The 16,863-nt window shown below is 41.5% G+C and overlaps 1 protein-coding gene across 2 annotated transcripts in view; it reads left to right on the forward strand.

Annotated features, from left to right (window-relative positions):
* The first annotated feature begins 659 nt into the window (after window positions 1-659).
* The window catches only part of pparab (peroxisome proliferator-activated receptor alpha b), a 61,128-nt gene continuing 44,924 nt past the window's right edge, over window positions 660-16,863 (forward strand). Inside the window, exon 1 of one of the 2 annotated variants that reach the window (XM_020456443.2) lies at window positions 660-813. The gene's annotated coding sequence lies outside the window, so the exon portion shown is untranslated. Of the gene's footprint in view, window positions 819-16,863 lie in introns of both variants that reach the window. The other variant, XM_020456442.2, reaches the window with a different exon arrangement.

A 16,863-nucleotide genomic window follows, 5' to 3' on the forward strand; every position in this document is an offset into this window, starting at 1 on the left:
CAAGGGATTCAGGGAACTAGTAGGGGCACTTGAAGTGGAATGTGTTTATTTTGCCACTATTCAACAGGTAAGTCATTGAGAACCCATTATATTTTACAATAACGACCTGTGTGTTTGTGTGTGTGTTTATGTTTATAACATGGTAATACAGGTATATAAACATTGAGTAAATGTAGATATGAGGGCATAAAAGTGGAGCATGAAAGTTCTTATAATGCCCATATTTAGTGTTATTGATGCTTCTGTGACATTCTTTCCTACTACATTGGCAAACAGCTACGAGTGGACAGAGTTGGATGATGCGGACTGTTCTTGCCTTGCACCCTCACGTCATTTCATTGTTAAGAGGCGTCCTGAACAAGGAAAAGACATGGGGAGAATCTCAATATCATTCTTCTCGAGTGCTCTCTCCCCTCCTCCTTCTCAAAAGCTATTGGAGGAGAAGGACAGAGAGGCGGGACCTCTGGCTTTCTCATCCAATGGATGTTGAGAAGGAGACGATGAGCGAGGACGCGAGTTCGACAATTGAGATCTTTTAATGAACTTTTTCTATTCGTTGAAATGATAGGTGTGTCAGGGGTGTGTGCTTCTTTGCCTCAGCTGTCAGTTATGACGTCAGTTCCGGCGGGTGGGTCGAGCTCTATGGTCTGTGTGGTGGGGAATTTTGACAGCGACAGCGTTGTTTAGGAGACAAACAAGGACGTGTTGAAGGGGACTATTTTTCTCTCCTCGTTCCTCCCGATCTCGCACTGACAGTTTCTCAACGCACCTAGATTTCTGACGATATGGCGGCTTCAGATCGGGCTGTCTACTGTAAGGTAGATCAATTTGAGCGCTTTATTATTGCACATATTGATGTGAATTGCATTACTTTATGTCTATATGGTGTTGACATAGAATTGAAATGTTACGATTCGAATTTGCCTGTGTTCATCGACTGATGTTTTTGAGGGAATTTATTCCATACATATTTATATTTTCAGCAAAATAACAGAAAATCTATGAATGGATATTGTTGCAACAAGATATCTGGGGCCATTGTTATTGTATAATCTGATTTCACATCGAGCACGCCGGCGCATCGGACATGGATATCGATACATGCTTTTCGTGATGTAAGGCGGTTCATAACTCTTGTACTCGGTTACTACTATGAATAAACAACTGCACATGAGAGTTTTGTGACAGTCTTATACTCCAAGCTGCACATGCAAGACATTGTTACGTTATTTTTTCCCACGCATACTTTGATTTTTTCCCACGCATACTTTGATTCAAGGAGTGTTCAGTGCAACATGTAGCCTAGCTACATGTTGCACTGCACACTCCTTGAATCAAAGTAACAAATGTTGGCCCTATTGGAGCCTTACCCTAATAATTGGAGCTTGAGAGAGTTGTTCTATTTTAGGATATGCTTTTAACTTATAGAAAATGTTCTAGATTTTTCTCATTGCAGAAGTGTTAAGTTAAGACAAAAATATATGTTTTATTGTCCCATGCACCAGTTAGCCTACACTTTTATATCAAGTTTTTCTTGATATGTCAAATAGGGGTGAGAGGCGGTGTTGAGGACATATTCAGTGATGGAGCTAAAATGTTTGTCTGGGAGTACAGTTGTTGGAGCGGCATGTAGCCTAGAGGTTGGAGCGGCATGTAGCCTAGAGGTTGGAGCGGCATGTAGCCTAGAGGTTGGAGCGGCATGTAGCCTAGAGGTTGGAGCGGCATGTAGCCTAGAGGTTGGAGCGGCATGTAGCCTAGAGGTTGGAGCGGCATGTAGCCTAGAGGTTGGAGCGGCATGTAGCCTAGAGGTTGGAGCGGCATGTAGCCTAGAGGTTGGAGCGGCATGTAGCCTAGAGGTTGGAGCATTGGGTTCAAATCCCCATGTCGACAAGGTGAAAAATCTTGAGCAAGCTACAGTACTTAACCCCAATTGCTCCAGGGTCGCTGTTGATAATGGCAGGCCCTGGCTGTGACCCCACTCTGAGGGTGGCATTCAGTGCCAAATTGCACACTTCCTCTGTGAGTCTGAAACTTGACCCAAATCCTGCTGTACCTGTCCCAGTCCCCCAAGCTACAGGAATGCTGCCTGGGTTTTTCCACAGCCAGGCTAGTTGAGATTTTAACCCATTTGTTGCCTTCTTTTAGTCATCCACTATTTTTCTGAATTTGTTACACATGGGTCACAGTATTCTCTGTGAGGCTTGGTAAGGATATACTGTTAGACGTTTTGTAATTGTATCAGTAACTTAGCTGATACAATTACATATTATGATATTGTATAAACTGAATACAATAGATTACCATAGAATGCACAAGACCTTTCTGTAGAATGCACAGTAAAATACCATAAATGTGTTTTACAGTATTAATTATGGTGCATTGTGGGAGGGGAGTCTCTGACAATGCACCATAATTAATACTGTGTAACACATTTACTGTATTTTACTGTGCATTCTACAGTGTTTACAGAAAGGTATTGTGCATTCTACGGTGACCTACTCTATATTCAGTTTAGGGAGTCTCTGACATAATTCAAGGTGTGCCTTAAATAAGCTATATTTGGGGAAAGGGGATACCTAGACAGTTGCACAATTGAATGCATTCAACCAAATGTATCCTCCACATTTAACCCAACCTTTAAATCAGAGAAGTGTTGGGGGTTGCCTTAATAGATGCCCAGGAAGCAGTTGTTGAGATTTTTCCACCTTGCCGGCTCTGGGATTCAAACAAGCGACCTTTCAGGTCCAACAGCAAGGCTACCTGCTGCCCATATTTATTGCAACCGTGAGTGAGAATGCTGTGTCCCCACAGAATACGATGATATACTGTATTTCAGGAATTCTACAAACCTTGTCCTGAAACGCTACAGTAACTTTACTGGCCAATTGCTGCCAGTAATTTACTGTGATTCAGAAGACAATATCAATACTGGATTTTTGGAGTGCCAAAACCCTTTTGAACACTAGTGGGTGTGGGGTATTGTTGTTTCTTACTCATTAACATATTTTGAGGTGTGTCTAATAAGCAGTTATATTTGTTTCATCCGTTAGTGAGAATGCTGTACCAATTTAACTGGTATGTGGTAGTGGTTCCCTAACAATTATGTTTATATAGGAGACAGATCAAAGTATCAGCAAAAAATTGTTTTCATTTCTTATTGAGTTTGGAGAGCTAAAACTACTAAATATCAAGGCATTAAACACCTCTCTCTCTCAAAGCTACTCTTAGAGAGGCATGTCCGATGTTTAAAAGGGGCTCTTTGCTGTTATACAGATTAAAACTATCAATTTCTGGTGGATTGACAGTGGAACCCTGTTTAATGTCACCTTATTTTAAATGAAGCCATACAGAGTTGGAATTCATTTGTTTGTCTGCCACCAATTAAACATCATAAATGGTTTAAAATAGCTAATATAGATTGTAAAAAATCTGTTTCACTTATGTTCAAGAGGGTTGGCCACTACGCTACATACAAGATAGTTGGGAACAGAGTTTCGATGTCCGAATACCATGGCACCGGTATGAACTGATATACAAGACAACAACTGATGCATCATTTTAGCTTTTTTTAATATAAGATATTATATACAATTCAACAGTCAGACAGTTGCAGACTCTGCCATGAGGTAGAATCTGTAGAGCATCTCTTTTGGTACTGTCCGTCGGTAGCTTGTTTTTGGAGTCAGGTCCAGGAATGGTTGTTATGCCATAATATCAGGGTGCGGTTGGACCTGGAAACTCTATTGTTAGGCGATTTGAAGGACCACAGTCAGTCAATAGGAAATATCATTGCTGCCTTGGGTAAAATGTTTATTTTCAGGGCAATTTTGGCAGAAATGTTGCAGATGGGGAGGTTCAAGTCCCGAGTGTGACGCCATGGGAGAATGGAGAGATGTATTGCTTGGGGAAATGTTACAATGATGATTTATTGGGAAATTTGGGTTGATCTGTGGCTGTCTGAAGGGTAGAATTGATGAGCGTTGAAATAGTTATATACACAAATGTACAGTGTAAATGTTTGAGTTCCTCCAATCGGGGGTGGGCGTAGGATTATTGTATGTTTAGCTTTTTGTTATTTATGTTTTGTGGTTTGGCTTCACGCTGTATGCTGGTCCGGGTAGTTATGGGTACGCTCGATTCCACGCTCAGCTGGGTGTCGGGCGGGACTTGGTACTGCCCTTGGAAAATCACGGCAGGGCCCCCCCGGGGGCGGGGCCCTGCCGTGCTTGCATCTCGGGGTGGGTGGTGGCGAGCACACCCTCTGACCAGAGAACCTTTAATATTTGAGTTGCTAGCCATGTCCCTTTGATCTGTTCTGCCCAGTAGTCACTGTCAGTTTAGATGCTTTTGTTAGGGTCTAAATTGCAGGTGATATAAAACACAAAATATCAGTTGGTATGCTGAAATATACAGTGTATATAGTTAAATATGCACTATTAGAAATTGCAGATTTGATTTTAATTACAATTCAACAGCAAAGTACTGTATTGCTGTTTTGCTATATATTTACTGCAGCAAACTGTAAATGATGGTTTATTGTGGAGAAATATAGTGTGAAGAGAAAGAATCGCTGATCATTAACATATTTTAAGGCTTTGTAAGTGGTTATATTTGTTGCATCCTTTAGTGAGAGTGCTGTACCAATTGAAGTGATATGTGGCAGTAGTTACTTAATAATAACATTTATACTGAATAAACATATACTGAAAAATAAATGCAACAATTTCAAAGATTTTACTGTTACAGTTCATATAAGGAAATCAGTCAATTTTATTAAATCTGTTAGGCCTTATCTACGGATATATCATATGACTGGGAATACAGATATTGCATCTGTTGTTTAGCAATACCTTTTAAAGAAAGCAGGGGCGTGGATCAGAAAACCAGTCAGTATCTGGTGTGACCACCATACTGCCTCACACAGTATGACACCACATCTCCTTTGCATAATGTTGATCAGGCTGTTGATTGTAGCATGTGGAATGTTGTCCCACTTCTCTTCAATGGCTGTGCAAAGTTACTGGATACTGGCGTGAACTGGAACACGCTGTCGTACACTTCGATCCTTATATGCTCAATGGGTGACATGTATGGTGAATAAAGCAGGCCATTAAAGAACTGGGACATTTTCATCTTCCAGGAATTGTGTACAGATCCTTGTGACATGATATTGTGCATTATCATGCTGAAACATGAGGCGATGGTGGCGGATGAATGGCACGACAATGGGCCTCAGGATCACATCCCTGTATCTCTGTGCATTCAAATTGCCATCGATAAAATGCAATTTTGTTCATTGTCCGTAGCTTAACCCCACCATGGGGCAATCTGTTCACAACATGACATTAACAAACTGATCACCCACACGACACCATACACATGGTCTGCGGTTGTGATGCCGGTTGGACGTACTGCCAAATTCTCGAAAACGATACTGGAGGCGGCTTATGGTAGAGAAATTAACATAAAACTGTCGGGCAACAACTCTGGTGGACATTCCTATAGTCAACATTCCAATTGTACACTCTCTCAAAACTTGAGATAAAACTGCACGTTTTAAAGTGGCCTTTTATTGTCCCCAGCACAAGGTGCACTTGTGTAATGATCATGCTGTTTAATTAGCTTCTTGATATGCCACACCTGTCATGTAGATGGATTACCACCATGATATACAGTATATCTGACTATATCTGGTTAGTGCTAATACAATACTGAGATATTCACTGTAACTTCCCCATTTCTCCTTCTCCCAAATCCAGTCAGCTGATGTTCTGAAAGAGTTGCAAAATCTGGATCCCTGCCGGGCTAGACAATCTGGACCCTTTCTTTCTAAAATTATCTGCCGAAATTGCTGCAACCCCTATTACTAGCCTGTTCAACCTCTTTCGTGTCGTCTGAGATTCCCAAAGATTGGAAAGCAGCTGCGGTCATCTCCCTCTTCAAAGGGGGGGCACTCTTGACCCATACTGCTACAGACCTATATCTATCCTACCCTGCCTTTCTAAGCCAAGTCAACAAACAGATTACCGACCATTTCGAATCCCACCGCACCTTCTCCGCTATGCAATCTAGTTTCAGAGCTGGTCATGGGTGCACCTCAGCCACGCTCAAGGTCCTAAACGATATCTTAACCACCATCGATAAGAAACAATACTATGCAGCCATATTCATTGACCTGGCCAAGGCTTTCAACTCTGTCAATCACCACATCTTCATCGGCAGACTCAATAGCCTTGGTTTCTCAAATTATTGCCTCGCCTGGTTCACCAACTACTTCTCTGATAGAGTTCAATGTGTCAAATCGGAGGGCCTGTTGTCCGGGCCTCTGGAAGTCTCTATGGGGGCGCCACAGGGTTCAATTCTCGGGCTGACTCCCTTCTCTGTAGACATCAATGATGTCGCTCTTGCTGCTGGTGAGTCTCTGCTCCACCTCTACGCAGACGACACCATTCTGTATACTTCTGGCCCTTCTTTGGACACTGTGTTAACAACCCTCCAGACGAGCTTCAATGCCATACAACTCTCCTTCCGTGGCCTCCAACTGCTCTTAAATACAAGTAAAACTAAATGCATGCTCTTCAACCGATCGCTGCCAGCACCTGCCCGCCCATCCAGCATCACTACTCTTGACGGTTCTGACTTAGAATATGTGGACAACTACAAATACCTAGGTGTTTGGTTAGACTGTAAACTCTCCTTCCAGACTCACATCAAACATCTCCAATCCAAAGTTAAATATAGAATTGCCTTCCTATTTCGCAACAAAGCATCCTTCACTCATGCTGCCAAACATACCCTCGTAAAACTGACCATCCTACCGATCCTCGACTTCAGCGATGTCATTTACAAAATAGCCTCCAATACCCTACTCAATAAATTGGATGCAGTCTATCACAGTGCCATCCGCTTTGTCACCAAAGCCCCATATACTACCCACCACTGCGACCTGTACGCTCTCGTTGGTTGGCCCTCGCTTCATACTCGTCGCCAAACCCACTGGCTTCAGGTCATCTACAAGATCCTGCTAGGTAAAGTCCCCCCTTATCTCAGCTCGCTGGTCACCATAGCAGCATCCACCTGTATATCCGCTCCAGCAGGTATATCTCTCTGGGCTCCCCCAAAACCAATTCTTCCTTTGGCCGCCTCTCCTTCCAGTTCTCTGCTGCCAATGACTGGAACGAGCTACAAACATCTCTGAAACTTGAAACACTTATCTCCCTCACTAGCTTTAAGCACCAGCTGTCAGAGCAGCTCACAGATTACTGCACCTGTACATAGCCCATCTATAATTTAGCCCAAACAACTACCTCTTCCCCTACTGTATTTATTTATTTTGCTCCTTTGCACCCCATTATTTCTATCTCTACTTTGCACATTCTTCCACTGCAAATCTACCATTCCAGTGTTTTATTTGCTATATTGTATTTACTTCGCCACCTTGGCCTTTTTTTGCCTTTACCTCCCTTATCTCACCTCATTTGCTGACATTGTATATAGACTTATTTTTCTACTGTATTATTGACTGTATGTTTGTTTTACTCCATGTGTAACTCTGTGTTGTTGTATGAGTCAAACTGCTTTACTTTATCTTGGCCAGGTCGCAATTGTAAATGAGAACTTGTTCTCGACTTGCCTACCTGGTTAAATAAAGGTGAAATAAATAAACAAAAACTTGATGCCAGAGCAATGAAATACAGTGTAATACAGTATTTTGGTAGATAGTGTGGTCTACAGCTTATCATGAGGTACTCAGGCAAGCAATACCTTGAGACTTCCTTAATATTCGACATCGCGCACCAGCTGTTATTGACAAATAGACACACACCCCACCCTTCGTCTTACCAGACGTAGCGGTTCTGTTCTGCCGATGCACAGAAAATAAACAGTTGGCTGGGTTATCTGTGTCGTCATTCAGCCACAACTCAGTGGAACATAAGAAGTTTTTAATGTCCCATTACTAGGATAGTCTCGAACGGAGATCATCCACTTTATTCTCCAGTAATTGCACGTTGGCCAATAGAACGGATGGTAGAGGTGGGTTACCCACTCGTCAAAAAATTCTCACAAGGCAACCCAATCTCCGCCACTTGAATTTCCGTATTTTCTTTACACGAATAATGGGGATTTGGGCCTGGTCTTGGAGAAGCAGTATATCCTTCGCGTCGGACTCATTAAAGAAAAATTCTTTGTCCAGTTCGAGGTGAGTAACCGCTGTTCTGATATAAAGAAACTATTTTTTTGGTCATAAGAGACAGTAGCCGCAACATTATGTACAAAATAAGTTACAAACAATGTGAAAAAAAAACACACAAAATAGCACAGCTGGTTAGGAGCCTGTAAAACGGCAGCCATCTCCTCCGGCACCATCGTGGGCAGGTGGTTTGCTGATGTCAACGTTGGGAACAGATTGTCCCATAGTGGCGGTGGGGTTATGGTATGGGCAGGCAGAAACTAAAGACAACGAACACAATTGCATTTTTATCAATGGCAATTTGAATGCACATAAACACCATGTCGAGATCCCGAGGCCCATTTATTTGAAGGTATCTGTGATCAATAGATGCATATCTGTATTCCCAGTCATCCGTAGATTAGAGCCAATTGACCAATTTCCTCATTTGAACTGTAACTGTGTAAACTCTTTGAAATTGTTGCATGTTGCATTCATATTTTTGTTCAGTATACAATTATTTTCACCAATGGATCCTTAACTATAACAACATTTTAAGTAACGGTTATAGACATGTTTTAATTGCTATGACTGTGATAAGCGTTCTTTTTATCGACCTTCATTGAATGCAGTGACTGTAAGTTGCTAAGGGCAAGAGTGCCTGCTAAATTACCACAATGTAAATGTAAAAATTAAAACTTGCAAAGAACACTGGGTAATATGTCATGGCATGGATAATTCCAGTAATATACTGTAAATTAGAATGCAGTAAACATGTTGGTACTGTAAAATGGATTACCATAAAATGAAATACAATAGCTGTAGTGTAAAATAAATTACAATAACTTATTGGCAAATTGCTACCAGTAATGCACTGTGCATTTTACTGGAAATTGTTTTACATTCTAGCCTGGACACAAACTGACTGCACTGGTAGTTGAGGGTTACATAATCATTATCTTTGGTTGCTGCCTTGGGGCCCTTGTCCATACTGCCAGGGGTGTGTGGACGTGGAGTTTGCCTTTAGTTCAAAGATCACCCTCCCATCAGTGAAAACTTTCCGCATTGGCTGTAAAGTCATGCTGTAAAGTTTCCTCTTGGTTTAATATCCATTAATGATCTGCCATGGTTGCATATCCCAAAGTGTTCATGTTCATGCACAAGGAGGTCTACTCACATCTTTTGTGCATGTAGGCTATACTATGTTGGTTGCAAGCTGAAGTTCCTGAGGACGGCATTTTCAGTTGCAAAGATTTTATAGAAATTGATCTGATATTGATGTATGAAATATTCCACAGAGAGCCCTTCAATGTGCACCTGAAAAACTGTTCTCTCCGCTGCACCAATGATACAGGGTGATTTGAGCTGCCGGACACTTGTTCTACCAGCAGCAAGTTGGTAGTTGCCTGTTGAGTTGGTTACTGCATGCACTGACAGAACCCAATGGGTCTTCTTTAGCTTTCAAAAAGGTATAATTTCTCATCAGAGCTTTCCATGCAACTTCACATCATGGTGCACAGCGCTATGGTGTATAACCACTGCAGATGAATAGTACCTGCATAATGTCTACAACCCACAATCTCAGGACATAGTCCCTTCCTAACCATGTGTTGTACGTGTTTAGTCTATTCCTATGGGAGCTATGGGGTACTTCTCCTGTTCTGTTCTTAGGCACTACTTTTCTAAGTGTCTTGGCTGCACTGTGAGAGACTTGTCTTTAGGAACTTGATATTGGTGGAAAAAGTACCCAATTGTCATACTGGAATAAATGTAAAGATACCAAGAAAATGATTCAAGTGAAAGTCACCCAGTAAAAAACTATTTGAGTTAGTCTAAAAGTATTTGGTTTTAAATATACTTAAGTATCAAAAGTAAATATAACTGCTAAAATGTGTTAAGTATCAAAAGTGAAAGTACAAGTTTAAATAATTTCAAATTCCTTATATTAAGCAAAGCAGACGCCCATATTTTCTAGATTTTATTTATTTACGAATAACCAGGGGCACGCTCCAACTCTCAGACATCATTTACAAATGCAGCATGTGTTTAGAGAGTACGCCAGATTAGAGGCAGTAGGGATGACCAGGGATGTGTGAGTTAGACCATTTTCCTTTCCTGCTAAGCATTCAAATGTATGGAGTAAAAAGTACATACTTCACTACATTCCTGAAGACAAGTAAAAGTAAATATTATTAGTCAAGTCATGTACAGATACCCTCAAAACAACTTAAGTACTACTTTAAAGTATTTTTTACTAAAGTACTTTACACCACTGGAACTTGAGACCTGCAATTGGCTTGGCTGCTTTAGACAGCTGCATAGAGACAGAGCGATAGAAAGAATGAGAGACAGAGGGGAGGGCTTTATTTTTTCCCCTCCTCAAACAGGACTTTCCGGTTTCGTCTTTACTTCTTTCTTTCTTGCATTTATCACATTTTATTCTCTGTGATTCCAAAAACAACATGTCAGTAGGCTTTGAGATATCAGCTGATGTACGAAGGGCTATATAAATAAATTTGATTTGTTTACAACACACATCCTCTTTCAGAAGCCTGGTATGCATGTTCATTAGGGAGGTGAGTCCTTCTGAAGACAAATGTCACCATAGAGCAGTATCAAGAGGCTGCTGTAGTACAGAAAATGTGTTCATATCTCCCAAATGTTTTAACAATGCAGAGGGCTCCATTATAGCTCCACATTGACATGATTGGTTGACGGTAGGTCAGGCAAACGTCCTGTATAAACACAATCTCCCTTCGCTGACAACTTCCTTCACAACAGCTCTGCTCCTCAAAGTGCAAGAAGTATGAATCCCCGGACTTCTGCAGAGGCCGCATCGCAGTAAATGCTATACAGTCAATGCAAACGCCGGATTGACAATGCTTTTTGCTTTACTCTGCTATCCACTCTAAGATGCTAAGGGATCAGTAACCCCACAGGCCTCCCATTGATGTTAGAGACTACACGGCCCTGCTGGTACTTCTCAAGCCTGTGTACACTCTTATTAAAAAGGGTTCCAGTAGGGTTCTTTGCAGAGGGATAGGTTTTTTTGATCAGAAAACCTTTTGAATTAAAGGGGTTTTTGATGATTCTTCAGATGGCAAGAAGGATTCTTCAGATGGCAAGAAGGGTTCTATGTAGAACCATATATCATATTTCCCAGCATGCTCTATTGCAGGTGATTTTCAGAATTGTTTGTTTTTGCATATACATTGATTGGTTGATTAATTTCATAATTTATTTTATTTTATTTAACCTTAACTAGGCAAGTACAATGACGGCCTACCAAAAGGCAAAAGGCCTCCTGCAGGTACGGGTGCTGGGATTAAAAATAAAAAATAAAATAAAAATATAGGACAAAACACACATCACGACATGATAAACACCACAACACTACATAAAGAGAGACCTAAGACAACAACAGCATGGCAGCAATGCATGACAACAAAGCATGGTAGCAACAGAACATGACAACAACATGGTAGCAACACAATATGGCAGCAGCATAACATGGTAGCAGCACAAAACATGGTACAAACATTATTACGTTTGTTTTGGAGGTGTTCAGAGCAAGGGTAAGAGCAGAGAAAGCTTGTTGGACACTAAGAAAGCTTTGTTGAAGAGTGTTTAACACAAAATCCATTGAGGGGCCAGCTGTGTATAAGACTGTATCATCTGCATATAAATGGATGAGAGCGCTTCCTACTGCCTGAGCTATGTTGTTGATGTAAATTGAGAAGAGTGTGGGGCCTAGCATCAAGCCTTGGTGTACTCACTTGGTGACAGGCAGTGGCTGAGACAGCAGATGTTCTGACACTATACACTGCACTCTTTGAGAGAAGTAGTTAGCAAATCAGGCCAAAGACCCCTCAGAGACACCAATACTCCTAAGCCGGCCCACGAGAATGGAATGATCTACCGTATCACAAGCTTTGGCCTAGTCAATAAAAATAGCAGCACAACATTGCTTAGAATCAAGGTCAATGGTGACATCATTTAGGACCTTTTTAAGGCTGCAGTGACACATCCATAACCTGACCGTAAACCAGATTGCGTACCAGAAAGAATACTATAGACACCAAGAAAGCCAGTCAGTTGATTATTGACAAGTTTTTTACAACACTTTTGATAGACAGGGCAAAATAAGAATAGGCCTATAACAGTTAGTGTCAGCTTGATCTCCCCCATTAAATAAAGGGCGCACTGTGGCTGCCTTCCAAGCAATGGGAACCTCCCCAGAAAGGAGAGACTGGCTTGGCGATGATGATCGGGGCTGCAACCTTAAAGAATAAAGGGTCTAAACCGTCTGACCCAGATGTTTTTTGGGGTCAAGTTTAAGTAGCTCCTTTAGCACCTCGGACTCAGTGACCGCCTGCAGGGAGAAATGTTGTAGCGGGGCAGGGGAAAAAGAGGGAGGAGCATTCAGGCTAGTCACATTAGAAGGGGTAGGAGATGAGGACATGTTGGATGGGCAAGGAGGCATGGCTGAGTCAAATAGGACTCCTGATTTAATGAAGTGGTGATTAAAGAGCTCAGCCATGTGCTCCTTGTCAGTAACAACCACATCATCAACATTAAGAGACATGGACAGCTGTGAGGAGGAGGGTTTATTCTCCAGGTCTTTAACCTTTTTCCAGAACTTCTTGGGGTTAGACCCACAGAGAGAACTGCTCCTTAAAGTAACTAACTTTGGCCTTCCGGATAGCCTGAGAGCACCTATTTCTCAATTTCTCATTTTCTTTATGGGTGCGTGTTTGTTAACAATACCACTGAAAATGTTTAAAAAAAGAAGGTCCAAGTGTCTTCGACAGAGGGGACCAAGCTGATTCTATACCATTTTACAGAGGCCAGTTTATGAAGGAAGGCTTGCTCATTGAAGTTTTTTAGCAAGCGTCTATGACAAATCAGGACAGGCCATTTTACTGAGCAGCCATTATGAATACAGGCTGTAAAACAGTGATCACTAAGGTCAATACAGGAAACACCAGACTGATACCTGTCAGGATTAGTTGTGAGGATAACATCAAGGAGAGTAGCCTTTTCTGGGTGTTTGGAGTCATACAATGGGATTGGTAATAATCTGAGTAAGATTTAGGGAGTCCCGTTGCTTTAGGACTTGGTCAGGTGGTTTAAGGATGTCCCAGTTTAGGTCACCTAGCAGGACAAACTCAGACTTTTTGCCAGGAGCGAGCTTAGGCCATTTAGGGTACAAACCATTGCTGATGGTGGACGATAACACCTAGCAACAGTCAACAAAGAGCTATTTGAAAGTTTATTGCTTAAAACCAGCAAATCAAATTGTTTGGGGACAGACTTGATGGAGACAACTGAGCACTGAAGGTGTTACTTGGTAAAGATTGCCACTCCACCACCTTTGGAAGATGTGTCTTGACAAAAAAGGTTATGACCAGAAAGATTAACAAAAGTGTTTAAAACACTCTTTCTTAACCACGTCTCAGTAATGACCAACACATCTGGATTGGAGCTGTGAACCCACACTTTCAATTGATCCATTTTAGGTAATAAGCTTCTAGTGTTAACGTGCAGAAAACCCAGGCTTTTACAAAAGCAGAAATGTGCTTCACTGATATCAGAGCACAAGTCAGAATTGGGGCTAGCAACAGTAGATGGGCCAGGGTGTACATGCACATTTCCAGATATCATCAGCAGTAATACAATCAAGGCACAGCAGAGGACGGGGCGGCAGGGTAGCCTAGTGGTTAGAGCATTGGACTAGTAACCGAAAGGTTGCAAGTTCAATTCCCCCAGCTGACAAGGTACAAATCTGTTGTTCTGCCCCTGAACAGGCAGTTAACCCACTGTTCCTAGGCTATCATAATAAGAATTTGTTCTTAACTGACTTGCCTAGTAAAATAAAATTAAAAAAGGACAGGGAGAGCTCTGATGTGTTGACATTTGAATGTGCATTAGATATTGTACAGCAGGATCATCAGGTAACATGAATACAAAGCCGGTGAGAAGTGGTTAGAATAGGATGGGAGGCCTTGTAACCAGAGTCCCGAGTGTGGGAACAAACATAGTCTGTCCCACGGTTGGGTAAACAAGCAAGTTCATAGTCAACAAAGCATGCAAGAGTCACGAGGCAAATAAAGCACAATAAAAAAATATAACGACTTGGGGCAAGCCATTGTAAGTTCAGAGTCACTCGCCCCACTTGCTGGAGGCAAGTGAAAACTCGGGAGAGGCGGGATTGTGGCAGGGGTACCTGTACCAGACGGGAGACAGGCCATGGCAGATGGTGAACAGATCGCCAGTTGCAATCCAAACAGCAGTGCAGCAGGCAATGGGAGTAAGTGTCACACTCACAAAGAGAGAAGCTTTTTTCGGGAGGCAGATTCCTTGTAAAAAAAAATCACAGTTAGCTAGCTGATGTAGCAAGTCTCTGTCCACCATTGATTCTCCATGTGGAAAAGGAAGTCATTAGCTAGATACATATCTTCAGTTTCAGCTTTTGGGGGTTGCGAGGAGGATATCTTCTGATATGATCAAAGCAACAATATTGTTTCTTAGTGAGGTCATTTACAATTGAAGTGTCCTGGCTGCATATCAGTTCAAAATAGAGATGAATCCAGGGTTGTACTGTATTGTAATGACCTCTGCACAGAGGGAGGGGCTTCAAAGGTCTCTGCATTTGGGTGGGGGAGGCTGTGAAACTCTCCTGCCATTGTTGGGTTGAAGGGCTTTGAGAAACCTCACTTCACACCTCATGGCTAATTGATCTGATCTGTTCTGTCCTAGCAAGCTTGGTAGCCTTAACTTAGCATTCAGTCCTTACAAAGTAAAATATATAGTTGTAATTTATTTTTCTTCTTGCCTTTAAAAGTAGCTTCAGACTAAACATTACTCACTCAGTTCCAGGTTGGATGGTGTTCAGGTTTCTTCTGCTTCTTTTGCTGTATAGACCTTGGAAATAAGAATCTTTGGTAGTAGGAATCCTTCCAGGGAATTTTGTCCAACATCAGGTTTTAGTATGGAGTTTTGATTTGGAGTGAAGGTAACGTTGTGGAGGGTAGTATCCTGTATATGTCCGTGCGGAAAAATCCAAGTTTACTCTATCTACCTTTTGGAAAAACATGCGGAAGCCCATCTGCTCATGATCGCTCTCTGTGATGCTACACAAAGATAAATAACATACAATCTGTTAGTATTCCACATGTCCTTCTGATAAAGTGATACAAGTGAAACAAGTTATTAGCACACTGTTATGAAGCAATTTCGACGCATGCCTCTGGGCTCTGGTGTCAAACGTACTTGTGGCTTGTAAACCAGGAGCTTCCTAACACCACTGTGTTAGGATATAATTAGGCCCTCAACAATAGGCCTTCAGATATACAGTCGTCACCAATTGTGCAAGTTCTCCCACTTAAAAAGATGAGAGAGGCCTGTAATTTTCATCATAGGTACACTTCAACTATGACAGACAAAATGAGAAAAAAAATCCAGAAAATCACATTGTAGGATTTTTAATGAATTTATTTGCAAATTATGGTGGAAAATAAGTATTGAACCGTTCATAGAGGGTTCTAAGAAGAGCCGTTAGATGATACAATGGTTCTTGTTAGAACCCTTCATAGAGGGTTCTAGGCAGAACCTTTCATAGAGTGTTCTAGGTAGAAACATATATATATATAGTGGATTCTATGAAGAACCCTAAATAGAGGGCACAAAAAAGGGTTCCGCTATGGGTACAAACCTTTTTTTTTTACAAGAGTTTTGACAAACTAAGGTCCTTGGAGGACACCTTACAACAGTAAATAACATAGAAGTCTCTTTCGCTTTCTCTTTTTCTATCTGTCTGTTGTTCCCTCTATGTTTGTCCCACTCTCTCTAGTAACCATTGGATTAGCTCCAGGGACTTATGAGAGAGATACAATTTGAACATCCTCTGAAAACACATGTTATTTGGGAAGTAGTGCACTACGTAGGGAATAGGGTGCCATTTGGGAAGTAGTGCACTACGTAGGGAATAGGGTGCCATTTGGAACGCACACTAGATCTTCCATGGTAAAGTTCCTCAGTCCCATCTATAGGACTGGGTCATAGCCAAACTTAATGTAAACTGCTCTGGACAGGCGCTATTATCAACAATGTACTATGGAGAAGGGCTGTTCCTGCTATATTCCTTGGAGCTTAATTAAGACTGTTTATAATGGTGATATCTAAGAGTCTTGGTTGGTCAGGAGTGCTGGTGTTTTCCAGTGGTTCTGTACGCTGCAAGTCTGTATGCTCATTTACACCCGTGTTGTGAAGAGAGACATATATATGGGAAACTGTCGCAGTTCAAATAATCTTAGAACCTATTTAGCATATGAATGTTGTTTAGAATGAATATAATGATTTAAGCTGACAAAATAGTCATGTGTGTGTGTTTAAGAGGCAAACAGACTGTTAGTGTGAATTTAGGGCCGTCCAAGCGCTGGCCCAGGAACAGTTTTGTTTGTCAACTCCAACCGTTAGTTTAGGTTGCACTGTTGCACTAACCCTATCACAACTCCCTCAGGATGAAACGACAGCGGTAGTAGTGTGTAGTAAACTACATGGACTGGGTCATTCCACGAATAGAGCGCCTTTTGGATCAAGTAATTTGGTCCAAAATAACTATTTATTTCACCTAATTTTAACATTTTGTGATAAAGAAAACAATTTCAACTTCATAACAAACATACAGTTCA

The sequence above is a fragment of the Oncorhynchus kisutch genome, linkage group LG22 (assembly GCF_002021735.2).
Source record: "Oncorhynchus kisutch isolate 150728-3 linkage group LG22, Okis_V2, whole genome shotgun sequence".
NCBI lineage: Eukaryota > Metazoa > Chordata > Actinopteri > Salmoniformes > Salmonidae > Oncorhynchus > Oncorhynchus kisutch.